Consider the following 27,468-nt stretch of genomic DNA (forward strand, 5'->3'; position numbering starts at 1 on the left):
TACTCATTGTCAGTGAATGAATATCTTCATTTTCCAACAGACAATGTTGGGCAATTGTCCACTTCCAGTGAGCAAGTAATTTCATAAACTAGAAAATAAACAAGCGCACAGAGGGTTGTTATAGTTAGTTTTTGCCAGTGAGGGTGAGGAAAAAGGAATGGGAAGACAAATAGAACAAGAAATAAAAGAGTAAGAAACAACGTGCACAGGCACTGTGAGATTAACATGCACAAAAGAAAGGAAACATTTCCAACAAGAAGCAGCAATACCAGACAAGAAGTCTCGTAACACTGGCCCAACTGCTTTGAGAAAAGCCAGCTCAGAAATCATGAAAAAGGCAGAAGAAATAGATTAAGTAACCTGAAAACTTTTGTAAGTTGTGAAAGGAAAAGAAATCTGGAAGAGGAAAGATCTGAGAATAAGTTTTATATTTTGCCTATGACTTTTCTGGCCCATGAAGTTACAGGTTGCCTTTGACTTTTCTTTACTGATAGCAAACTGGTGTGGAAATATCAAAATTATTTTCCCCACCTCTTCTTTCTGCAAACCCACTTATGTATGTTCACCTGAATTAATCCTCCTGCTTCTCTGACTATTCTCTAATTTGTTCTTTGTAAAGTATATTCAGGTTGGGGTCTTCTTAGCTATTAATGGTTTCACAAAGCATATGAGATAAAGTGTCTGCATTTCTTCAGCTGCTCGGAGCTGGTGAGGACAACCCTATGCAGTCTTTCACTTGCAGAAGATTTCCACAGAGGTAAGACAGAGGTGGGCTGGACAGAGCAGGATAAGCTCCCAAAACTCTCTGAATCTCTATTAAGATTCAGGATGAAAATCACGATGTTATCACTCATTCCTCTATAGGCACTTAATAAAATGTTAAGGAAAAATCTTGACTTTTTAAAATCAAATACAGCTTAAAAGGTATAGAATTCCACGGTAAAGAATTCACCAAAAATTTAGCATGCACTTAAGTAGTGTTACTGGATATTTAACAGGTTTTCATTGCCTTTTTTTTCATACTTCGCTATCCTCCCCAAAAATGTTACATTCAGCATAATTTTATTCATTTCACATAATACCATAAAAAACTTTGAGGACACAGGTGGAAAATCTAATATGTCTACTTTCTTTCTTGAACAAATTAAATTTTCCATTTCAGTACTAAAATTCAAGTAGGGATATAGCTTACAGTAGATTTGAAGGCATCAGCAGTGAAACAACATAATTCTTAAATCGTAAATGGAATTTTTTGACTGTTGGCATCAAGAAGACTTTGGCAAAAAAATGCAATATATTACATTTAAAAAACAGTAATTAATTCCATACAAAGCCAAGAGCTCACTACTGATACAGTTATGTTTCTCCATTTTCTTCAAAATCCATACGATAAAAATATAAGCTGTTTTCATTCAGTAGCTGCAAACGTTTTCAGATAACTACATAGTGCTAGTCAAACTGACGATAACTGACCCAGGTATAGCCAGTAATTTATGACATCTGCTATTCACAGAAAAGAAGAACAAAACACTGATCATGTCAGCCTGGGATGCTTTATTTTAAAACATGCCTAAATTTTATCAGTAAAAATGCTAAGACCACTATTTTCTGAGAGAAAAATAAAAAATTAGTTGTTATGAGCATACATAAAATACCATTAGTAGAAGAAAGCAAATTTATTCTTGTTGGAATTCTACTTGGCAACAATTCTGTAAAAGATTTATTCTACTGCCTTGGATTTATATGTACTCCCGCTATAGAGTGAAATGATTGGCATGGTATAGTTGTCCTTGTGGTCTATACATATAAAAGATACTACTTTCAAAATATCAACTTGAAAAAGTGGCAGCAGGAGAATACTTAGTGACTTCATTGCCAAGATTAAGACAAACCTAGCTTGTACTAAAACTGTGTATAGCTTTTGGTTTAAGCTTCAGACGTATACGTTCATTAGAAAAAGATTTATAGTACTTTCTTCATACCTTGTCAGTTCAATTAATTCTCTGGTTGAAAAATGGAGAACACCAGACTGTGGAACTTCTTAAATTTTTAAGATATTAAGTAATGTGACAGGTCACAAATTTGATCTGAATTATGAGACATTCCTTCATCCCACCATGAGACCACCCTTCTGGCTATATACTTTATAAAATTATCTATTTTTATATCATTGTAATACATATATTATTTATAATAGTAGTCCTGTAGTTCAAAATAAGATCATGTAATACTAAAAGTATTGTGAATAGAATCTATGTTAATTTTCTTCAATTTCTTTAGCTGAGCTTAAAGACTAGATACCAAAACTACAGAACATTTGGAAGACTGAATTAGGATTTCTATTTAGAATTTCATCATTAAATAAATTGTAACATACATGGACTGTCATGAAGAACAGGCATTCTCCAAACAATTACTCTATTTATTGCTTATTTTTAAAAAAGTTTCCCATGAATAAAGAAAAATGACATGTATTGGAGAAATCATTAACTCTGTTCAAAAATCATCAGGTAACTGCAAGGCAAAATTCAAAAGACACTGTTGGTATTTTTTTTCTAGCTTTCTGCAGTTTATTACCATGTCCAGAACAAAGGAAATTTAAAATGTTTAGCAAGATGCAAGTCTGGGGGATCTGCTTCCCTTCATCTGGCTGAAATACTCTATAACAGTGCTGCCATGAATTTTACACGCTTTCTTTGAGCCTGCTCCAAAAACAAAAAGCATAAGCAAAATGAGAAAAGACAAAGGAGAAAGCAGGGGGAATCAAACTACAACTGTTTAGTTGAGTTTCAAAGTTTATTGTTACGCTTCGTAATTTAGTTCCATGAATCGCACATTCTAGGTTGACTCCCTTTTCCAATTACCAAACTCATATGCAATTTTTTAAGTAGGGCCTTCATTCTAGGGCTAAGCTTAGTGTCACCCAGTTTAGTCTTCACCTGGTGAAAGTATCCACAAAGCACAGCTGGAGACAACTAATATGCACTCCAGGTCTACACCCACCTGTTCAATGCACAAAGGTTTCCTTGAATTATACTGAGGTTACTGGTACCAACTACATAACTATTAAATACTGCGTACTACTAGAAATCTCCTTTAATCCTCTTGGCTACATTCAGAATTTTATTTCACCAATTCAGTTAACAACTTTCACCTTAAAATGGCCTAGAAATAGTCTCTAGAATCACAGTAGCCTGTGTTTCCCTGAGCTGAATTTTAGCTTTCCACCAAGAATTATGATCTTTTCCATAAGATGATGGTAGCACAAGTATCCCTTCAAGAGGAGGCTGCTCTAGGGCTGGAGACACAAGGAGCACATGGCAATAGCACAGCTTCATTTCCTCTCTGAGGATAGGACAGCATATTCTAAGGATACCCTACAGTGACCTGACAGAGAATACCTGTGGAAGAATAAAGTCGCAGATAACCTGGAAGTTTTGGAGCAGGACCACTATTGCCCAATGACTACATTGAAATGAGAACTTATGAATGTGGGAAGTGACCTATGACTGTTTGTATGAGGAGCCTCTGCCTGCTTCTTGGTGGCAGAATTATGGATGAGCACAATCAGGTCATCTGCTATTTATTACTACTTTTTTCTTTCTATTTTTTGCCTGGAACTTACCTACCCCAGATTTCTAGAGTCCAACAGCAACTTGTTTTTGTAAAGGCAGCTCTTTACACCAGGCTCTGCTGGGTAAATTTCTTCTCCCAGATCACCAGTACAACACTCCCAGTTACCATTCATAGTGAGCTCTTGTGGAAAACCAGCATCCAACCCTTCACTTGACTCCATATCAAAATAATTTGCAATACGACATTTCTTTTCAGGTAATGCAGTTATATGCAGACTCAGTACATATTGTATACTGCAACCTACATCATTTACCTACCACACAGAAGTCAGCCTGTATCACCCCAGCAAGACTAAATTTTGACTTCTAAAAGCCTTCAAGCCCAATTTAGAGGCATTAGTACCTAGATGATGAATATGTTGGGGCACACATTGAATAAGAGTCCACATTAGCCTTGTAGTGAAACTGCAGTAATACCGTGGATAAATTAGGTTGCTTTTCTTTAAAATGTAAATATATTTGTTTCAGAGCATAGGTGTCAGTAGAGCCATAGTTTTCAGTTATGTATCCTGCTTAGAAATAGAATTGTTTGGGGTTGTGTTTTGTTTCTATTAACAGTCAAGGCATCAACAACACCAGAAATGACAAAAATGTTATGACAAAAATGTCTGAAGCCTTTGAAAAAGATCAAAAGTAGAGTGATTTGTTTGATCTAATTTGCTTTAAAAGTGAATATTGAAATATTTAACATGCTTAGCTCCCATATAAGAAAATTACTGCGCAATTCCCCTCTTTCCTCCAACTCTGAAAACTCTCTTTGATAGCTTCTCCAGCTTTTTTCCCCAAAAAGCTTCTAAATCTAAACATATAATCAACAAGAAGAACTAAAATTACAATTGCAGAGCAATATTCTGTTCTGTAGTAAGCTGAGTTCACTTAACCTCGTGATCAAAATGTACAGTACATCCTAGTATTTGCTCTTGTGTTTGTAGGAAATTAATATTCTGGCAAGGTGCACTCAGTGTGTGACTGAATTCACAAATGATACCATCGACAATAAAAAAAATAAATCATGTTTCATACTAAGACATCATAGCTTTTTTCAGATGAAAATTATCATTGGAAACAGACATAAAACATAATCAAATGGACCAAGAAAAGAATAAAAGAAAATCTCAGAAGGTTTAAGTATTTGAGATAAAAGACATAAAATAACTTTGGATATAGAAAAAAAAATGCAGTTGAATAACAACAGAGAAAGATACTGAACAGGAGCAATATTTTTGTGCTTCAGAGTCTATGTTTCTTCCTTTCAGTGATCCCCAGTGAAACCAGTAAGAATTTACAAAAATATGTACTGGAAGAGCAACACTGAAAATATGCAATAAATGTGACAGGAGAAACCTGAAGATCACACCTATGCCCATTATATGATAATGTATCTCATACCTTCCTATTGCATCTATACACAAAGGATTATAACATTTCATATAGGTATTTTATAAGATTCCTTCAACGTTAAAGCAAGAATTACAATGTAGAACATGGAATCAATTTTTCCTACTGTTAGCTTAATAGTAAGTAAACACTTTCACACACAAATCACCAAAGAGATCACATCATTCAGCATTAATTTGCAGTGCTATATTCTTTAAAGCCCATTCTCACAGCATATTTCTATTTGTATTTGTATCTCAGTCATGGAACATACAGTCACAGAGTGTTCCCGTTGTATTATCTAAAGCTTTAGTTTATACAATTCTGCCCAGAGGACCTTAAAAACAGACGTGGTTCTCCAAGCCCCGGGGCCCACTGCTGTTTCCCACTGGTTTCCCACCAGTTCCTTACTGGTGAGAGGAGGCGAGGTGACCAGCTCAGCACAACCTGCACACCTGTGGAAGTCACAACTTTCACAGTACGTCCATTAAATGCATTCAGAGATCTACAAAGGTGTGGAAAAGCATTACCTTCCCCCTTACCCATCCAAAATCATTTCGCTGGTGCTGCTCTCACAGTCAATTATCCAAGCGGCAATCACCGGACGGCTTGGTGTGAAGCTGAGCACCCACCACCTGGAAGGTGCCCAGCACGCCATGCCTGTGCTGTTTGCTGCATGGGAAGTTTTCAGCCTCGGGGCATAACAGCGTTCTAGTACCAAACGTCTCACTTTGCCCAATTAAAGCCTTAGAAATTCACGAGGTAAATATCTGGGGATTACTTGGGTCATCACATCTTTCAGGACACTGCATTTCACGTGTTTATGTTCTACTTTAAATATTTTAGACGTGTATTAGCAACACAGGAAAAAAATCACCAACTCAAAGCTAAAACCGAATCAGCCTTGACATTGCTGAAAAAGAAAGGAAGATTAAATCCCATAATCAATAGGCACTTAAGCAGACAAATTTTCCACAAGCCTGTGCCAGAAAGTTATGGAGAACAGGAGGACTCCACAGGACTAAAAATTGAAAGCAATGATGAAAGACAGACTGCACTGAGGCTAGGTCATAAGCAATACTCTTCAACTTGGCACAAGAAAAAGTAATGGAAGTTTCTTAATTGGCTAAACCACATCTGTCTAACATTTTGACAGAATTAACAATGAAAAGTAAAGTCTGTTGCTGCCACCGAGGCATGTTGATACAAATCTGGTAATTTGCATGATTATAAACCAGTCATTTTTATAAGTATTTCTATGAGAAGTAACATGTTCATAAGTCTAAAACTCTAAGCTCTTGAATGACATAGCTCTTTTCTGAGTGAATTATAAGCTTATGTTCCAATTTATGCAAGTGGCTCCATGGATTTCAATACGATGCTCCAAGTGGGCAAGGATTACAGAGCGATACCCTACAAATATACATGCCATACCCTTGCAAATGATAAACAAGCAAGCAAAAACAAACCAAAAAAAAAAAAAGGAAAAGTTCTTTCTGGATGCCCATTTACCCTTTCAAGTGTATATTTACCCATTTGCAATGAACACCAGGTCAGCGCTAGCCAAACTAGCACATTTATACAGCACCATGCAGGGATATTAGCTGAGGTCTCAGAGAGAATATAACATCGTTAGGGCAACATTGTGCATGGGCTAATTAGGCCTGCCTCTCAAGCAAGGCTAATTATTCCCAGTACAGCACCACACTGATATCTCTCTGCTGCTTCTGGGTTCTCGAGCTAGACTATTCAGCAGTAGCTCAGGGATCTCTGCCCCACACTGTATTCAACATGGTAAACAAAATGGTGAGAAATGGAAGTATTATTCTGAGATAGCTGCATGATGCACTGTACTGTCTCGCTTCATCTGTCAGCGACATCAAAATGAAGGATTAACATGCCTATGCACTGAAATTGTCTTTTAAATGAGAAATTCCACCACTAGACCAACAGTTGTGCTACAGAGAAAAGTTGGGCTGAAGGGAACAAATTGCCCAGGACTGGAGCATCTCACCAGGCACATGCCACACGCAGTAGTTTCTCAGAAAGAAAAGGTAAGTAGAGGCTAGAGAGAAACTAAAGACTACTGCTGTTTTTCTTAAAGACAAGCTTTAAGTCAGAGCTAGTATAAAACAAAGGTTTCTTATTCTGTTGGCAAAGAAGGTCCCAAAAGCATTAAAGTGTAAATCAGAGTTCCCATTCTGTGCTGAAGCATTGGGCACAGTTAACAGAGAAACCTTGCAATGTCTTACCACAAGTTTCAAGGCTTAGAAGAGTTTGTTGTTTCAGATGCAAAAAGAAATAGCACATCTGTGTTGACGAGTGACCTTGCAGAGCCCAAGCTGGAACCAGCAGCTGGGCTGTGACCAGAGCCAGCTGCCCTGGAAGCACACCAGGTCCCAAGTCTGGGTGCAGTTGCAGACCCCTGCACTGGGTGGATTCAAGCAGGCAGCAGGGTAATCTGCACCAGATAGGGAAGGAGGAACTGTCTGACATTCCACATAAAAAGAAAACAGTGCTTTTACATAAAGCAGGGCTTCTGCAGATGGAGAAGACATAAAAATTACCAAGAGCACTGCATAAGAAGGTCACAGGAAGCTTCCTGTTTATTCAACGGAGAAGTTGTCTTTGTGCCTTTAATTCAGCTATCTTCTTATGAAAACAGCCTTCAAAACAAAATGGCAAGGTGAGGTCTTTAACATCATCACTGAACTGAATGCAGCTTGTTTCTTCACATCTCTACCAAGAAGCCCAGCCTACAAGAACGAAGTCATAACACACTGTGCTAGGGTTTGAACCCTGCGCTGCTGACATGCTTCTGCAATGAGACTGAATTGCCAAGAGCCTCCCATTCAGGACAGTGTTTCTGTCCAAGTCTAGTTGCGATCCAGGTAATAATAAATCTAGTTTTCAAAACAAACTCTAACAGGAAATGTGAAATAACAACAGAAATAGACGCTAACATTTTAAGCCATTAGCATATAGTAACCACTTCTCGTTTTTCTAACTACTAAAAGTAACGGCTAGTTGTTAGCAGTGTAAAGATTTGAAAGTACAAATAATTGTTTCTAATGAAAATGAAAAAAAAAGAAAGAAAGAATGAAAGAGGGATTCAATGACAGCTTGTTCCTTGTAGTTCCAATAGAATTAAACAATCAGTTTTGATGAGGGGAGCACAGGGACAAGGCAGAAAGACACCATCAATTTAAAAGTCAATTTACCTTTGTGGTTACCAAGCTGTAAATGAACACCTCTTCTGTAATAGCATAAGCAGAGATTTCTTGGCAGGGGGTTGCCTAATACCTGCCTTATACAAAACGTACAAATCCAAAATCTGAAATCCTAGGCCATATGGTAGTAAAATAAGTAACAAGAATCTCTGTATTTATTTGGTCCTATTCCTTCCTGCTGCACAACCTGTCCATTGTAAATCATATGTGTATATATATTCGTGTGCTACCATGAATGGAAGAAGATTCAGATCATAGCCCACATATTCTCTCATCACACAGACACCATACCAACACCCAAAATACTGCATTTTATCTCCAGAACAAGAGGCAAAAGCTATGAAGCCCACTAGGTATTGGACTACTGCAGATTTACACACCTGGGCATAAAGAGCATAAAACCTTAGACAAGAGGAAATAGTGATTTAGGGAAGAGAAGGAGGGGAAATCTTGCACAAAACTAAGTAATTCATAAAGGACACTTTAAAAAAAAAAACAGCCTGTAGAACAGAGAAATGCTGATAGCAACTGAACATTTCATCTTTAACATGCATATCCATTTTCCACTCCATTTTCAGAAATATCGTTATCTATTCTGTACAAGCTGACAAAAAGAAACGTTTTAGTAACTCAAAGCTTATCCCATCCAACCTCTGCACTTGTATACTGTTTAATGTGCTAATGCCTGATTGTTTCTGATAAACAGATATGGTATATCTTGCTAAAGCTGGGGATGTGTTTAGCGCTCGGTGATGCAGTGACAAATAGCCTTCTCGATTCCTGACAAAATACTCCCTCTGCTGTACAATACACACCGTTACATAAAGCCCAGTGCACACAGATACATATTTAAACTATAAAAAGGTCATGCGTATAGACAGGTTTTATAAAGCAGACAAAGAACTCAATCTTCCAGATTTTTTTCTGAAAATAGAAGTATTGTTTGTATGCACCAAATATAAAGTTATTTGTGACTTAGTTCAAACAAACAGGGTAACTATCCTAAGGTATAAACATATAGCAGGTGCCCCAAACTCAAAGACCATTACGTTCCTAAATGTTTCAGTTCAATTTGCAGTGAGTGTTAGAAAACAAGGACTCAAATGCCCAGTTTAGATAGAAAAGTCAAAATACAAATATCTTAATATAAGGAATATAGAATGAAGGAATGAATTTTGCCATAATTTTGTTTTGTGTTTAACTGCTACTATTGCATAACCAGAATTTGCCCTCACTCAAAAATTCTCTCTATATATAGTTTCGTCATGCCTACCTGAGAAATAGTAAGATGGGTAACGACTGAAAAGCTTAAATTTTCTGATGGGCTGGAGAAATGTTTCAAGCTAAATTTTCCATTTAGAAATGACGTAATCCCAGCTGTATATAGAAACTCAGAAAACCAAAGCCATTCAGGAGACCATGTCTGGAACAAAGTGAAATGGTTGTGCTGAATAGACCAGAATGAATAGGCTGTCCCACATAAAACCAGACAGACTTGCAGTACATGAACTCCTGGAGTACTATCCACATGCCACGCGTGTCACAGAGTCCCTGCTCCAAAGAATATGGAATGAACTCTCCAAGTTTATGTCATAAATCTGGTTTTAACATCCAGAGCACACAGCCTCCTCTCACCCCAAGAAAGCTGAACACTTCTACGTAGAGCATGCACCAAAGGACATGCAGAACCGCAAAATTAGAAGATAAGTTAGTTTTTAAAGATGGAGATTAATATTATTGGAGGGTGGGGGGGAGCATTCAGATAGTTCCCCAATCTACTTCTGTTTGTACCTCCCCACCCTCCCCAGGCTCTTCCACTGGTACAATTTCAATTCACGGAAATGTATTTAAGAAAATAGTAACTGAGGAATAAACTGATCTGTAGGTCATGTTTTCATTATATATGTTTTGGGTTTAATCTATGGAGATTTTAAGAATATAAGGTTTTAGGATTAATTTAAGGTTTATTATCATTATTCACTAAATTTCAGTAAAAATTCAAAATTTATCTAGCTATCATGAAGATCACATACAGAAACTAACCATTCCATGCCAGAGAGATGAAAACACTGTAATAACAATACGTGAATATAAAAACAGAATTTCTTTCTAGGAATTCCATTAAAAATATCGTTTTAAAGTAAAAATAAAGATCAATTGCTTCTACTGTATTAACAACTAGTTGTGTGTTTTGTTTTTTTTTTTTAAATGAACATTCTTAGTTGATATTGCTTCTTTTCATTTCAAAAACATGTCAAGAATATATAATTATCCGAAGAGCAGCATTCAAAAGAATCTCCCTCTGTATTATGCTTCCTGCGAGAAAAATAAACTTCATTGTTTGCTAACAAATAACAATTGCAGCTTGCTGCAGGGTATACTCAAGTGCACATATGGAAGAAAATCCAAATTGTTCCTGTCATACCTTTGAGTCATGTGGCACACGGATACAGATGAGGAACAAGAACTCCATTCAAACAGAACAAGGATCAGGGCACGACTGATCACAGCCCCAGCATCACGCAGTACAGTCCACGTTTCAGAAAAGCCTGCCAAGATCAGCCCTTTGCAGTGTATCAGGACTGCCACAGGATGGCAGAAACAACACCTGAAAATTTCACTGGCTTCACAAATTCCCAAGATGCCAGGGAAAGGCCATAACCAGATGAATTCTGCTGCTGCCTGCGCTCTGTTGCAGTTGCGGAACAAGTGCCAAGGACATGAAGAAGTTTACAAAACACTCTGAGAAGCCATAAACACTACAAAAAAATTTGAGTCCTTTTAGTGCTACTCATTTCCACGTTATAATCTCCTAACAGCTACAACAAAGAGTTGCAGTTTATGCCTTGCTGGAAAAAATAAGCATCGGCTGAATTTTTAAACAATCGGTTCACGACAGGTGGGTCATCCCCTCGTGCCAGGCTTATGACAAGCTTCGTGTGATGTGCCTCGGAGCACGCAGTCTCAGATGGAAAGCACTGCCAGACGAACCTTCAGGCTTCCTGTCCAAGGAATGTGTTGTCTGTGCACAGCTCGTAGGACAAGCAGAACAAACAGAGAACGAACCGGCAGCACACTCGCACCACAGAGCACATCAGGCCCTCTGGCAGGAAGTCATCCCCAAAGATTTTTATTTTGCTTTTTCAAGCTGTGTAGTACCACTAACAAGTATCTGAGAGACGCAGAGTAACTGGGAGACTGTCACTTAATGAATAACTGAACTAAGGCACAGCGTACCCCAAAAGAAGAGCTTGCCTACATGGGACACTCAACTTCTTTGGTCCTACAGCCTTGCATGTGTATTTTCTTCCTGCAGTCATAGTATTAGAAGGAGCCAGGGAATGACAAGAAATGGCTTACCTGGACTCAGTGACTTGTGCTGCCTACAGCCCTGACACGGGGAGACCCCAGGATGCTGCAGACGATGTCTCCATTCCTCCCCACTGCTCTCCTTTCCTGCCACAGCAACCTGATGTTCCACGGGTAGGAAATTTAGGAAGGAAATCTGTGGGAAATTTCTGAACTTTATAAGCTCAGAAAAAGCAACCAAGACTTTGCTCCTTTAACTAAAGCTTACTGTACTGTATTTAAATCTGTTTGGTGTAGCAATCAAGCTGAGGAAAGTCTTGATCACAGAATCCACAAAAGATTTTAGAGACATTTTTCCTCCCAGGATGGAAATATTACAGGATTTCATTTCAATGCTTTTGATCCTCACTGAAAATATGAAGCCTCCTCTTTTTATTAGGCTAGGTAATTTTAGCATGTCTGTTGAAACACCATTTAAGATGCACCTTTCTTTCTTGCTGCATCAAGTAATAGCCTGAATTGGGTTTAATTTCTACCTTTTTCCCTTGTTCTCTTCCTATGAAAATGAAGACTTTCCACATTAAAATTACTGTATCTCCTTCCTGCTGAAAGAAAAAAAAAAAGATGAAAAAGTAACTGATGTTGTTGGCAAGGCCTCTTTGCTTTAGCTGTGGAAAAAAAATACTCATGGAAAGAAAACTTCAGAATTTCAGAATAGTAAGAACAAAAAAAAAAAAGATTTTTCCAGGTTTTGGACACAAATAATGATACAGGGATTTAGTCAGTTGAACAAATTGTATATTTTAGCTAATCCAAAGAAACATATGTTCTGCTTTACTGCTAAATTTGAGAAAAATGTTAACCATGTCCCTGGCCCAGTCCTCCATACAGGATTTATAACGTAACACCTTTCCAGTCCTTTAGCAACAGGCTCATCACTAAATGTTTTCTGCTAGCTGTAAGAATCTTCTTTCCCTGTGGATCTTCTGATTTCTGGGTTTATCCAACTGGAATTAATGGAAGCCAATAGCCTCGAGAGCAGCTTTTATTTTTCCAGACTACTACCCGTTTCCTCTTGTTTCTTCCCTGGAAAGCACCACACACTGCTCTCTGCTTTATTAAGGCACCAGCTTAACCAAGTTGAAGCAGCACAACAGTAGTCTTAAATTAATTACAGTGTCATCCATCCCTTCCCCTGACATCTGAAGATGGCACCTCATAGCAGCTTCTCCTTTAGCATCGTCTTTAGAAGTGATACATGGCTGCAATTTTCTTCATCTTCTAGGACTGCCAGCACAGCAGCAAGCCTGGGGACTTTGTGTTGTTGCTGGTATTTTGATGATAACAGCTTTGCACCTTTAACACGTACAACGGTATTGAAGGTGTTCAGGAAAGTGCCAGATTTTGACCTGCTCTGCATTTGTGTCTACAGCTGTCTATTCATTTTACACAGCCCAACGCACCATTGAGAAGCTATCGATTTTTCAGCATGGTGAGCCCTTGCTTTCTTCTCTAACCATACTTGAAAGTTGCTGCTTGTGGATAAACAAATGCATCCGAGATTTCAGCCACAAAGGAACTTGCAGACCTCCAATGACAGAGTCATCTCCAGAATATACAACCTGTCCCTGTTCAGTGTTTCGGAAATAAATGATAGTGCATTTTACTTGTCTTTCTCAAAAAATAAAAATAAAAGATAAAAAAAAATAAAATTTAAAAAAAGTCTGTTTTGCTTTGCTGGATTATGGATATCCACATATTGGCACTGTGACCTTTTTCTCCTTGTTTCCATTAGTGAACTTCAGCAACTGCACAGATTACCCTAAAAGCAAGTGTAGTCTATATATTAGCTTTAGAAACAGTATATTTTCTAACTGCTTTTCAGTCATATTTTCTTCATAATTCAGTGAATGTTTTACATTTGCATTTGAGCAATCTCACATAGAATCAGAGAATCACTTAGGTTGGAAAAGACCTCTAAGATCATCAAGTCCCACCGTTAACCTAGCACCGCACCACATCTACACATCTTTGGAAGACCTCCAGCGATGGTGACTCAACCATTTCCCTGGGCAGCCTGGTCCAATGCCTCACAACCCTTTCAGTGAAGAAATACTTGGTTTTACAGTTGAAATGCCTTGCTTTTCTGTTACCTGCCACTGATTTCTTTCAAGCATTTATTTGATGATTGAGAATACATACCATAATATTAAATATGTTTTCATGTCCAGCCCACTGTAAATTCATGCTAAAAATAAACATGGAAGGCTTTACATAACAAGCGAAACGTCATTAAGAGTATGTATGTCATACTCCAGAGCAGATGGAGATGATAACTGTATCATGAGCGTGGATGAACCACGAGCAGTTGCAGCACCTCTTCGTCAAGTGTATCACATATACATTCGTTTTCCTTCGTACGCGAATAAAAAATAATTCACAGTACTTACATCTTGACGGGTGGAGAAACTATCACTTTGAAGTGAATTTCCAAATATCACTGAATTTCATTTCAGAAAGACAGACAGTAGATATTTTAGCAAGTTCTGCTTAACTCACACCATAAAGAGATTGGGAAAATATACTGTGTTATAAAGAAGTACAACACCTGTCAGTCCTAAGGTATGCAAAAAGGCAAAAAGTTCCCGTTTGCATCAACTTTCAGAAGTCCAGCTCCAGCTCTCAGTTTTATGTATGAGAGACACAAAATTCCTAAAACGCTAAACATTCTCCCCACATTAGATTTGTTCTGAATGTAACTCACTTCAGGCTATAAAGTAGAGAAGATTGCTCGTCACCTTTACAGCTGAAAGGCACAGGTCTGCTGCATTCTTACACTGGGGGCCTTTTCATGGCTCCCCCTCAACCCTCAAGTCTTTGAAATACCCTTAGTTGGTAATCTACTCATCAACTATTTATATATTCACCTTTTTGGACAACAAGAAAATACTGCAGAAGATAAAATTAGCCAAAAACTAGAAGAAGATCTAGAACTATAAAACAGAAGAAAACAGAAGAACCTTTGTGAACTTGGTTGGGAGAGGCAGCCCAAAAATGCACTTTCATATCAAATCATCCATACCTCACACTTAAATTATCTCCAAATAAGAACTTTACAAGAAAAATATCGTATAAAGTGATCATATATAAAACCTGCAGGAAAATAATCTCTCAGTGTCAAAACCAACAGTTGGTTGCAAAGCTCTTCATATCACAGTTGTCTTCTCAATGACCAACAGCGGGTTTCCGAGTAAGCATCTTTTAAAGATTATTAGGAGCACAGTGTTTTAATACAAGAGGATGACTATATCTGACTGCACATTTGGGTAAATACCAGACTGTGTTCACAATTTAAAAGTCATTTTCATAACTACAGTGGCCAGTGAGAGAACAGTGATGTAAATTTTGATTTCAGAACACAAGATGGCAGCCTCCAAAAGGGAATAGGAATTTGTCCCAAATTGCTTCCAAGAACTTCAAACAGTATTCACAGACCTTTTAATAATGACACCGTGTTTGAACTGCAAGTGTTTAAAAGGTTGACCACATTTTTCGTAAGGATTAATCACAGAAATCATGAATAGAAGCCAAAAAAGAACTACGTCTCCTTAAGTATTTCTTAGGTTTGTATTTCATTAAGGGAAAAAAGCATATTCAAAGTAGTTTGTGGGAAATATTCAACATATTTCCCTGCATGATTTCTCAAAAGGCTTTGTTTCCAAAGATGAAAAGACAGATTGCTATTCCAAAACTAAGATTTATAAGTAAAATTTACAAGGGCACAATATATAAGATCATCCAAGAACTAGTTTTATCTTTAACTTGCAAAAATGAATGAAATGAAACTTTCTTCCCATAAATGACCAAATGTTTTATGTGCATGGCTATGTTGTGATTTACAGGAGAGCAGCCAGAAGACAGATTTCAGTAACAAACACCGGATCATATTAATCCTCAGTAAGCTTCACTGACATTGCTGGTTATGTGAGACTGTGTTAAGTATGCTACGCACCGTGCAAAGTAGAGACCTAGTACAGTTTACTTTCCTCCTTAAATAACATGCAAATTTTTTGCAGGCAAATAGACATACAACTTCATGGATGGGATTCATCTTATGTAATTTCTACCTACAAAATCCAGACAAATTCTTCCAGACTCTCACATAGCAGAGAAAAAAAAAATAATGACAGATGTCACAAGGAAACTCTGGGGAAAGAGAACCTGAAAGGATATTTTTTGACATTGCCTTCCCCTTCAAACCAGTTATTTGTATAGCAATGACTTTATCACAGATTGCATACATGCTCCCACAACAAAATGCCTGTTCCATTCAATGCCATTACATTTGTATTCACATCACAGTCATAATAATGATTTAATTAGGTCTTAATAAGTCAAAATACCTTTTAAAATATATGCATGACTAAATCCAAACAAAATAATCTGAAAATAGTTCTACTGTTCTTCACCTTTTTAAGCAGATATGCTAAGAAGCCATTACACCAAAATATATTAACCTAACAGCTAGCTAACAAAAAATAGATGCTTTCCACATCAAAGATAAATCATGTTTCCTATTCCTTTTGTAATCAAAGCTTTCACTTCCCCTTCCTTCCAGACGCAATGTCCTTTCCTTCAACATTACCCATAAAAACCCTTGTACCTATTGCCCAGAGAAAAAGCCTAGATTGTTTAGACTAAATATCTAAACATCTAAATTGCTAAAATTAGGCAAATTTAATCCCATATTCAAAGCTGCAGCATCCAGATGAATAGGACCTGTATTGGCACCAGTGAATAAAAGTGTCTGTGACTGGAAAATTAGTTTTACACTACTTACTTAGGACGTAAGTTCAAGAACAGACAACGGAGACACTTCAATAACAATACGCATCATATGATAACCATTTTATCTGTAAGGTTTCTATACCATCCAAATGCTTCCCCACAAGTCATATGATACCTCAAATGATTTGTAATAAAAAAGCAAAGTGACAAAAAACTTTGATGTCTCACAAAGTTTAAAGACAATTTAAAGCTTGAGGCTGGCATACAAGACGAGTGTGTAGGCAGGCAAAATCCTCTACAAGAGCAAGGCCTGAAGGATGCTGCAATGAGAATCGTAACTAATATAACAGATGGTAGAGCACAGCACACCCTTGTATTCTGGCACATTTCAGTTACTGCCTATCATTTGGTTGCACCTGTGTCTTTCTCTACACAAAGATTAAAGTCCTGGGAAGCTGAACATATTTTGCTTCCATTTTTTGTCTGTACCACACAGTTCCTCTGGCTCTTGATTCTCTGAGGTCTCCACCTAGGCAAGCTGGCATCACAGGGAAAATAGGATGCGCGTTCAGACCTTGTGAGATCAGACAGCCCATCACCCACCCCTGAGCAGGAGCAAAAATCCCTAAACCTCTCCTGTAGACTACATCTCACTAGGAACCTACTTCAGTACTTCTTATCTGGAGGTTCTGGACATTTTACCTCATGTTTGCTCTTGATATCCCATTCTGTAATTGTTTTTGGTACAGGGAGACATTTTCTCCCCTCCCAGACTTTTCTTTTTTTTCAGTCTAAAGAACACCAATCCTTTCATCGGTCTTCCTTCACATCATCTCTGCATCATGACAAATGGATGCCTTCCAGCATCAGAACTGGGCCTTTCTCCAGAATAAGCCTCACCAGTGCAGACTGGAGTAGGGTTATATCCCAGACGTTTGACACAACATTCCTGCTTAAACATACCAGTAGGACACTTGATTATTTGGTAATACGATGATGGGACTGAATAGGCACAGCTTGCGATGTGCATTACATCCCAGTGTTTTCTGCTTCTTAGCTAGCTGTCCCTTCTCCATGCATGCTATACTACAGAAAAGTGCAGCACTTTATGCTTTACAGGATTGCACTGCATTTATTTCAGGCCATTTATCCTTTTATTTTTTTCCCTAAATCATTATGAATTTCAAGCCTGTCATTGGATATGCTGACAGGCCCTCCTGGCTTGTACATCACCAGCAGATTTCATAAGCATGCTCTCAGCTGCATCATGTAAGTCATTATGAAAACACTGCAAATTACCAGATAAGCATCTCCGAACAGGCAGCCAGCCAATCTGTGACCACCTCCCAGGGAGGCGTTCACCAGAATCACAGGGGACAGGCTAAAATCCCAGTGATGCTGCAGCCCCCAGGCCTCCACCTGTACCAGGTCCCATCCTGGAGTGGGATTTAATCCATCAGTGAGGCACGCACCAGGGTTAGGGCTTTCTCCTGGACAATATTTGTACAACTTGCTTGTGAGAAAGCAAGTGTCAAAAACCTCCCTGAAGTTAAGATTTAGTCAGGTTTATTGTGCTTGCTTAGCCCTGTGGATTATTATGCCATCACAGGATTAAATTAGGTTGTGAAGTACACATATTCCAACCTTTTCCCAGAAATTTAAGATAAACTTATATAAGATAAATTTAAGATAAACGTATCCTCCCCATCTCACATCCTGCTTTTTTAAGTTAGCTCTACATTACCTTTTATTTTCCTAGAACACCAGACCCTCTCTGTGACTTCTCCGGGATTACTGCTGTAAGACTGGACCGAATAAATTTCATTGCACAGCGCCCGGAAAATGGGTGAGGCAATCTCGAATCATCTCACTTAAGTGGTTTCTGACTTTTGCTTCTTCCCTGTTCCAGTAGAGCTGTTACTACTCTGCTGCTTTTGTTAACTATACAGAGCTAACCATTTTTTTTGCAGACTTAATACTGAAGGAGGGAGGACAAAACACTTGTCTTTCCCATAATATTCTGTTATCTTTCCATTTGGTAATGAAACAACTTTGTCATTAGCACAGGCAGCAATGGAAGGAGTATGAAGAGGAAATAAATATTCTCATCATCTCTTTTTTTTCTTATTCAACATTTTATTGCAGTGGAAAGGGTTGTTTTTTTTTTTGGTTGGTTCTGATTTTATTCAGAACGACAGAGTGCCCATAAACAAGTTTAAATAAAAATAAAAAACAATAATAACAAAAAGGCTCTGGATGATACATGAGAATCTCTGGTGCCATCTAGAGCAGTGCCTGCACATGCTGTTCAAAAAGGAAGATAAAGGTTAAAGTTAAACGAGGCTGTTCATGTACAAATACACAGGAAAGAAAAAACAGACAGAATCTAAAGTTGAAGAATAACATTTCAGAAAGCACTGCGGCTCTGATTGCAGGAACCAATCAATATTCCTGAGAAGGAGGACAACTGCTGAAAACCACATCAGCAACAAAAAAAAAAAAAAAAACACATGAACTGAGGAACATAACAGTGACCATCAATACTAACTTGGTTTTGAGAGCACCTCTGTAGATGAATGGATGGATAGGATTGTTCTGTTTTAGGGGAGACTGTCAGCATTGGTCCCTATGTAAACATCATTTAAAAAAAAAAATAGACTTCATCTTTTCTGTCCTCCTTTTCAACAAAATAGTCTTACATTAACTCCTATCTTTCAGAGAGTGGTAAGCATTTTGGTAATGGAAAATGATGTTGGTAAAACACTTCCAGCTACATTGCTTTTCTTTCTAGGGAAATACACTATTCCTTTTGATTTCATGCTAGAAAACACATTTCTGCCAAAACCTGAGTTTGGACAGGGTTTCCATATGAAATTTTGCACATCAAACACAATCCTTGGCATGAAGACTTACAAAAATGGAAGGAGGGTGTATTTACAGTGGTGTTTTATTTCACATGAGTAATGTGTTTTTGTAGCAAATCTCTGCATCCTCCCCACTGAACACACTTTGGTTTCAATACCAGAGCACACGCATTCATCCTTTCAATGCAAACGAGCACATCCAGACCTGGGACCAGACTAGAGGTCTTCCAGGGGAAAGCACTTCCTGCAATCCGTGCAGGCTTTGATTTCAGGTTTGCAAATCGTGTGTTTTGCTTGGTAGGTCTGCTCCAATTGTACCACATTATGTGCTAACATCAACACAGCCAGAATCTAGCTGAGAAACATTTTGCCATCCTTCAAAACCTATAATCACATTTACACAGTCTCTTTCTCTCTCTTTTACAAGAAAACATTCTGTCATACCAAATGTTCCCACACTATTGATATTTACTTGTTCTGCGAGTTTCTTTCCCTCAGGAATGGTAAAGTCGCTTGCTAATTAGGGTCTTCTTGTACCAGATGCTTTCCTTCCTCAATACTCTAATATTTTGTGTCTCCCTCTTGTGGGAGAAGAAGGACTGAGACTACACGAGACAGCACAAAATAATATTTGAACCTAATGCTCCTTTTCACAATGTATAATTCGAGACACATGCAGTGCATACATACAGGACCGAGAACAATAAGCTCAACTTCACAGTAATTTTCTGTTTGTTCACGTTTCAAAGGAACTGAAGTGGCAGCATGACCACTTAGAGATAACGTGGCCGGCCCTGTTTCACACAGGGTGCCCCAGGCTTGCAGTCGAGGAACGGGCAGGATACACAGAGGAGGAACCCAGCGCGACAGTTACAAGTACGCTGCTTCCACAACAGTCGCTCCCATCTGCACAGACACATCCTCAGGATAGCGACACGGACCAGATGGCTTTCCATTCACATTTTCTATCACACAGCTATCCTCACAAGAAGTACTAGAAGAGTAACGAATACACCTATTTTCCTGGATAAATTCCCAAATAATTGAATTCTCCTCCTAAATAGAGCCCTACATTATAAATTTCAGACATTTCTTTGCAAAGAACAGGGTCAGAGGAACAGAGTGCAAGAGGTAAGACTGAGAATAACAAGATAGCAGAGAGATGTTAACAGATTTCCTTCCATCAGTGTGAGCTGTGGATGACAATAGGGATGTACCTACCTCTTGACCTACTTTTGTCAAAGAGTAAGAACAAAACGTCCAACACTTTAGTGTACAGAGAAGAGGTAATGGAACAGGCACACAGGATGAGAAGCAATAAGCCACCAACCGGGTCATATTATTGTCTGTACCAGGCGTCAGAAGGACGATGAGGCTTGAGTTCTCACAGCCAAGCATGACAGGTTTTAGAGTGAGAAAGACAGCAGGTGAAATTTTGATGTTGTTGAAGTCAGTAGAATTTATGCATGGTTTTAATTCAAAGTGCTGTGCTGCAGCATTTCCATGGGTTAATTCTCATGGATTAAAATGTATTTTAGGACAGATCACCAGCCAAACTTTGCATGGGAGACAGGAATACTTTGTATTATCTGAAGCTTCCACACTAGTATTTGAAAAAATTGTTACACAAATAAATTGAGGTCGAGCCCACAAGAACCATAAAACATTGTACATGTTAAAGCCTGAACATCACAGCATCTCCTATATGATATATATGCCCTGTAAAGTGAATTACGCATATTTGCAGAAATTACACATCTGCTCTAAAAACGTCAGATCTTGCTGACACAAGGAAAAACACAGAAGAGTTATGAGAGCAGTATGTTATAGATGAAAATTCTCCAATGAGTACACTTTGATTAATGTTGCTGCTGCATTCACTAATGAATGACAGGCAAGGTCACAAGTAATTTCGGTAGTCCTCCATACTACAGCCTCCACAGCTCTGGAAACAAAACTCCATGTTTTACAGGAGTACTTCCGTGAGATGAACTAAAATATTTTGCAAACAGTAATAACATACCTGGAGCTGCGACAAACAATTACATTCAGATATCCAAAACCCTAGAAAATAGTACTCCGTGTTTTCTTAGGAAAGATGAAGACATCTTAAAAACCTTGAAGGTACAGTTTTTGGCTCTATAGAATATTGTGTAAGTTGCAAAATCTTAAGATCTGAAAAGTAATCTACAACTTTAACCCAGTGAAGCAAAGGGGCCTGAATATACAGACCAGCTGGCAAGGCTGGAAAATTATCCTCCACTGTCTACTGGAACAAGCTCAATTAAAGTGCCTACAAAAATGCTCTACTACTTATTTGAGAAATTGGTGTTATGAAACACCAGAAATCCATATGTTATCTATACTGACCTGTCATTCAGACATGCCCTATTTATACAAGACTTAATTCTGGATATTAAGTAAGAGTTAAAGTGAAGAGTTAGCGGTCTTACCCATATTTCACAAGATTTTTAAATCAACACAGGAGAACAACAGTACCTTACTGTAGCATTACCACCTCAAGTCCACAACGGCAGAGTCAACTACATGAGCTCCCTACGCACCTCTTCACTTTTGTGCTAAAAATCACCTCAGCTCATTGGCAGATGAAAACTATTTCTACTACACAACCTACCACTTTCGCACTGAGGAATCCTAGTGTGTGACCCCAGTGTGTCCATGGCAGATGTTATTAACATCCGAGGAAGAGCCCTTCCTTCAAACTCCCCTCTTACGGCACTCAGCATGAAACACACAGCAAATGAAGTTTCTTCAGCCAACAAGTTTATTTAACACTACTCTAAGCAGTTTAAGACTGCTAAACGTTGGTCACTTTTCAGACATATTCGATGCCCCCTGATTTTATTGGGCTTTATATCAGTTGCAGCTTCTGCCTTTTTTTTTTTTTTTTTTTTTTAATCTCAACCACTCCTGTTTGCAGAGCTGAACAGGAACAGACTGCTGCAAGGGAGGAAGGAGGAAATAATGCACTTTATGCATTTAATACCTGGCCATCTGGTACCTCAGAAACATGTTCAACTTCAAAACAGCGAGAAAATAAAATGAAGGGGCCAAAAGAGGCTTTGCTGCAGCAAAAATGCATTTATTCTATACAAAGAGAGCAACTAGCAGCTGATGCAGAGGATGTACACCTAAATCCAAATGCTAATACGCAGGGATTAAACAAAGAGAAGTAACATAGGTAAGCAGTATCAATGGAAGTGAAATAAAGCCTCTGTCCTCAACATCTTTATTTGCATCACTTCTTCTAATTATCTCTTCTATATCTTACTAGAAGAGTAAGAAGAAAACTGAACAGTTAAGGTCCTTGCCTTCACCTAGAGAAGAAAAACAAGAAATGCAGTAATACGAAGTGACATTGGCATCCTCAGCAACATTTGCTGGAGGTCCTGGGAGAAACCTAGAGATACCAGGTGGAACCTCCCATTTGCTCTCATCAGAACTGGAGAACTCTCATCAGTACTGGAGAAAGGGAGCTTCTGCCCACTCTACTTCAAAACAGGCCTAAAGACAGGTACAGATAAACCCGTTTACCTGTACAGAAAGGTGCTGATCCCCTCACAGCAAGAAGTCAAATGGGGAAAGCTGTCTAATCACTTCCTGAAACCTTCCTGAACTTAATTCCTCTTTGCCATCTGAAGAATGCATAGGGTAAGAACACCAAGCTGTGTTTGGCATGAAGCCATTGGACCTTCTGGCAAAAATCTGTGTCTAAAAGAGCAAATTACTTAAGGCCAAGCTTCCCATCAGTCTGGTAAATGCTAAACTCCTCTGTATGTTAATGAAAATCCACATGGGCACACAGCTGATGTGCCCATGCTGATAGCTTTGCTGGGATACACACTGATGCATAGAAAAAAAAATCTGCACGTAGAAGGTAATTTCTGGAGAAACAAATCTTTCCTGAAGATCACTACTTTTAGAAATATTCTATTATTTCTAATACTGATCATATAGCTGAAAGGTATGGCTTTGAAAAACAGCTAGGAATCTTATTTACAAGAGTATCATTTTTGTCTGGTATTCAATATTCCAGTTCTTAGAGGCTTCATGGCAGCTTTAGAGAGATTTAACTATCCAATTTCCCCTATATTAATACTTTTTGAAATGCAAATGACTTAAAAATTTTCAGTACATTAGACAACAACTGAAATTATATTATTTTTGCCACAGAATAATAACAGATAATGTCCACACAGTGTAAATAAAGAGACGCTGCTATAACTGGTGGGGCAGAAACAAGGAAATAACACAGGGCGATTATTGGAGACAGAAGCAAAATTTGTCTGCATAACGCGTCCTGGACAAGTTAGTGGTTCTAGTTTAAGAAAAACAATTATTTGTTATGTTATTTTCCCCATATTATGAAATTGTTTGTAAATTATAATTTTTACCATAAGTCCCCAAATATTTTGGTGCTTTCAAAAAGGCAAGACCCTGTAACATTTCAGAATGAGAATCTCAGTTTTTATTTTCAAAGATGAGTTTATATCTCACTTAGCTGTGTAGAAACTATATGAAAATTCAAACCAAAAGAACACACAGGAAGGCAAAGTGACAATGTGTACCTTCTTATACACACACAAAAAAAAAGTTTTAAAATTAGAAAAAGTTGATTTGTACGAACTGCAGCCACACTGGGAACTGTGCATCAGTGGTACCATCCCAGCACGTACAGGACTCGTGCTGCCACAGAGTTTCTAGACTTAAGATTTTGGCATTGTAATAAAAATATTTTTTGAGCCAGTGGCGAAGTAGCAGTTCAGATGAGTCAGCTGTTTTCCAAGGACAAAGGAAGGCAGTGTCTCTCCCCTAGTAAATCTTTGACAAGACTGAATCTTAGGTGACAAATACTGATCATGTCACATAAAATATTTCTAAGAAACTGTAAGAGAATGGCTGTGGAAAAATCGAAACAGTACAAGAATAGTGAATAATCTTAGGACCACTCTAATGTTGGATCTATGGAGGTACTTACATGGTGTCACAGATCCGAGTGAGTGCTGGAGCAGTCTTCACAAAGATCAAGTTTTATATTAATTATAAACAATCAAGCTTGGCTAGACATCATGAAATGCAGACTCCAAGTAACACCATTAGCACTGGGAAGCAGGTACGAACCAAACTTTGGCAAAACCTTTACAAAAGTAAATCAACAGCAGCGTTTTCACTCCAGATTGCTCTTTGTATAGAAATACATATTTCTGTAGGCATCAACTTATACATTTATGTATGCTACTGAACAGTGTTTATAGGTTTCTGATGTTTTCATCAACTACATAAGAAAAAAAGACGAGAACACTAATTGTAAAGTAGAAGAGTAGAGCTACCAAATGCTTGCTGGAAGCAGAATGCAGCAGGACACTCTGTGCTATTTATTTACATAAAAGCATGTGAAAGCGATAAAGACCTGAACAGCAGATTATTCTCGCAAAACAGAAGGGCTTTTGAAGACCCCTCAAAGGAGCTGGGGGTGCAAAAGATGGCAAAATTGCAAAGGTCGTGAAGTTTTCATAAGAAAAAAAAAATAATGAAGTGAAATTGGATTCTGGAAAGAGAAAATTCACTGAGCCTAGAGATCTGATGAGCAGATAAATTGCAAACTCTTCAAAAGAAATCACTTTGGAAGTCAAATTTGTAAGCATATGAAAAAAATACCAAGAGCACAGTGGGACAGAAGTTGGAAAGATGAAGGTATAGTATACAAACATAAAGGAACAGGTAAAAAGAACATCTTCTGAGGACACAGGAATAGTGAAAACAGTCAGAAAATAGGTTATTTAATCCTTCATGGTTTTACTCATCTATGGTCGGTAGATGGCTTGTGGTCCATCAGATGACGGTTCACATAATAACAGAAAAGTAACGAAAAAGACACACATACACTTTGAAGATATTTGTTCAATTTTCTGCAGGACTTAGATGGAAAATATGGAGGAAAGAAAAGGTAATAAAATCCTGCAATTGGCTCACAAATAAAAGTCCTTGCAACTGCATTGTACAAAAAAAATAAAAATAAAAAAATAGGTAGTTTTAAAATAATTAGGCAATGCATGGATCTGTATGTTTTTATTCCCCACAAAAATAACTGAAAATAGCAACTGCATGTTACTCAGAAGAACAGATGACCATGAGAAAATATTCAAATTACTTCAGCACCATTTTTCATTAGAAAGAGAACGATTTTCAGGCAATTAATCACAATATGCGAGGAAATGGAAGACGAAAGCGAGGATGAGGTAAGTGAGCATTTAACCAAATTCTACACTTTCAAATCACGGTCCCGATGAAACTCATTCTTAGAAAGCATACTAAAGAATATTTAGAGCACTTGGTACCTTGCTATATAAGAAAACTCAAGAGAAATGTGTGGTTCAAGAAGGCTGGAAAATGCAAACCAGAACTCTTATCTTCAGAGTTGAGATCGGAGCGAGAGAAGATATAAGCATTTGGGAAATGTGGACTACTCTGCCTAAACTGAAGTCCCAGAAAAACCCTGGAGCCAATGAAAAACACCTAAGATAGGGTAGGTAACACAAGTCTTGCCAATATGGATTTTTAAAGAACAGACAGACAAACCATGTCGATTTTCTTCATGACAGGATAAAACCACTTGTGTGAGGGGAAAAATGTCAGTAGATGTCTTATGTTAACCTCAGCAGGACTTCTGGTACTGTCCCACATGACATTTTCATTATTTTCATTTCAAGTCTAGATGAAATCTCTTAACAATGGCTAAAAACATTTTGAAGACCCTATTTAGACCTATCAATGGATAACTGTCAAAACAGGATGTCAGAAAAGGATGCATCGAGTAGGATTCTGCAAAGGGTCTGTCCTGGGTCTAATAGCATTCAGTAATTTCATTAATCATTCAGATGATGGAATGGAATGAATGCTTATTAGATGTGACATTTGTGTGCACACAACACAAGACCTGCAGCTTCTTTGAAGCCCCTAGAGAACAAAATTGGAATCAAAATGATCTTGACAAATTGGAAAAATGGCATTAAAAAAAAGGACATGATTCAGTAGGGAGAAATGTGAGATGCTATACCTATACCTAGGTAGAAATAATCAGCTGTACAGTACAAGATATGGAATAGGTGGCTTGGATGACACTTTGTGATGAGAAATTTGGGGACTGTAATGGGTTACCTACATGATTCAGCACTGGCATATCATTATACAGCATGAGTTTTTGGAAAATAATATATACAGTTTGTAAGGCTCCATTGAGTTCAAATAAAAGCTCACATTCCAGTTCAACAGCAGAACAAAAATGTCTGAACTTTCTGCTCCACCGATGCTAGCATCAAATTCCTGAAGCACCACAATCACATATTATTAGAATAAGAGATGGCTATCAAAGATGGCACATCAGAAATGTTCTCAATTATAGATAAGCTTCCTCAAACTTGAGTGACTTTAATAAATCAAAAATCAAACCTTGTCTTCAGTGAAAAGACAGACATTAAAGTTGTTCAGTTTTGAATTTTCTTACTGAATTTTCTTCACTTACCAAAAAAAAAAGAAAAAAAGAAGTATTTGTACAACCAAAGAAGTTTCAAAAGGCAACTCTGGTGCACTATACTATCTCAAGACCCTTAGAGAAAAAGTCTCCTATGAGACTCATGTCATGTCAGGCAATGCAGGCAATAAAACAAATAAACATGGTAAAAATTGATAATCAGAATTGGTAGAGTAAATAATTTGTTCCATTTACAAGACAGGATTGAAGACTAAATCAAAGCAGGACTGAATACCAGATCAATTGAAACTGCAGGAGACTACTGAGTTTCTACAACGGGGATCTGAATTGTACAAGCTCTTTTTGTTGCATTTGCGCAAATAAAGTACTTCATTCTTCATTTAATGCTGTGCTACATTTAAGATTTGGCAGCCACACCCAAAATACTAGTTTTAATATAATTCATATTCTTAGAGGCAGCTTTATCATGTCACATCTTTTGTGGAGGGGGGGATGGAAGTGAAACAGTAAATGCGGAGAGATACCTGGACTGTTTGCACTGCAACAACTCTTTCAGAATAACTGAGGACTTGGTATCTTGCAGTGAAAACAGCTTTATGCACATTTATTATTTCCAGAAAAGTTCCCCATAATCACATTTCACTGCATGTCACTATCATATAAAATGTCTAGAGAAATCTCAATGGAACCTCTTCCTGCTTTGACATGGCTTTAATTGGGATATCTCTGATTATTTCAGAGCTATCAACTGA

At 37.9% G+C, this 27,468-nt stretch overlaps 1 protein-coding gene across 4 annotated transcripts in view; it reads right to left on the reverse strand.

Moving 5' to 3' along the window:
* The window catches only part of PTPRN2 (protein tyrosine phosphatase receptor type N2), a 645,529-nt gene that overhangs the window by 518,539 nt on the left and 99,522 nt on the right, over positions 1-27,468 (reverse strand). Inside the window, exon 1 of one of the 4 annotated variants that reach the window (XM_080579574.1) lies at positions 10,668-10,808. The exons of the other annotated variants lie outside the window; for them this stretch is intronic. The gene's annotated coding sequence lies outside the window, so the exon portion shown is untranslated. Of the gene's footprint in view, positions 1-10,667; positions 10,809-27,468 lie in introns of those variants that run through there. 4 annotated transcript variants of the gene reach the window in all.

This window comes from Anser brachyrhynchus (genome assembly GCF_964034855.1).
Source record: "Anser brachyrhynchus genome assembly, chromosome: 2".
Lineage (NCBI taxonomy): Eukaryota > Metazoa > Chordata > Aves > Anseriformes > Anatidae > Anser > Anser brachyrhynchus.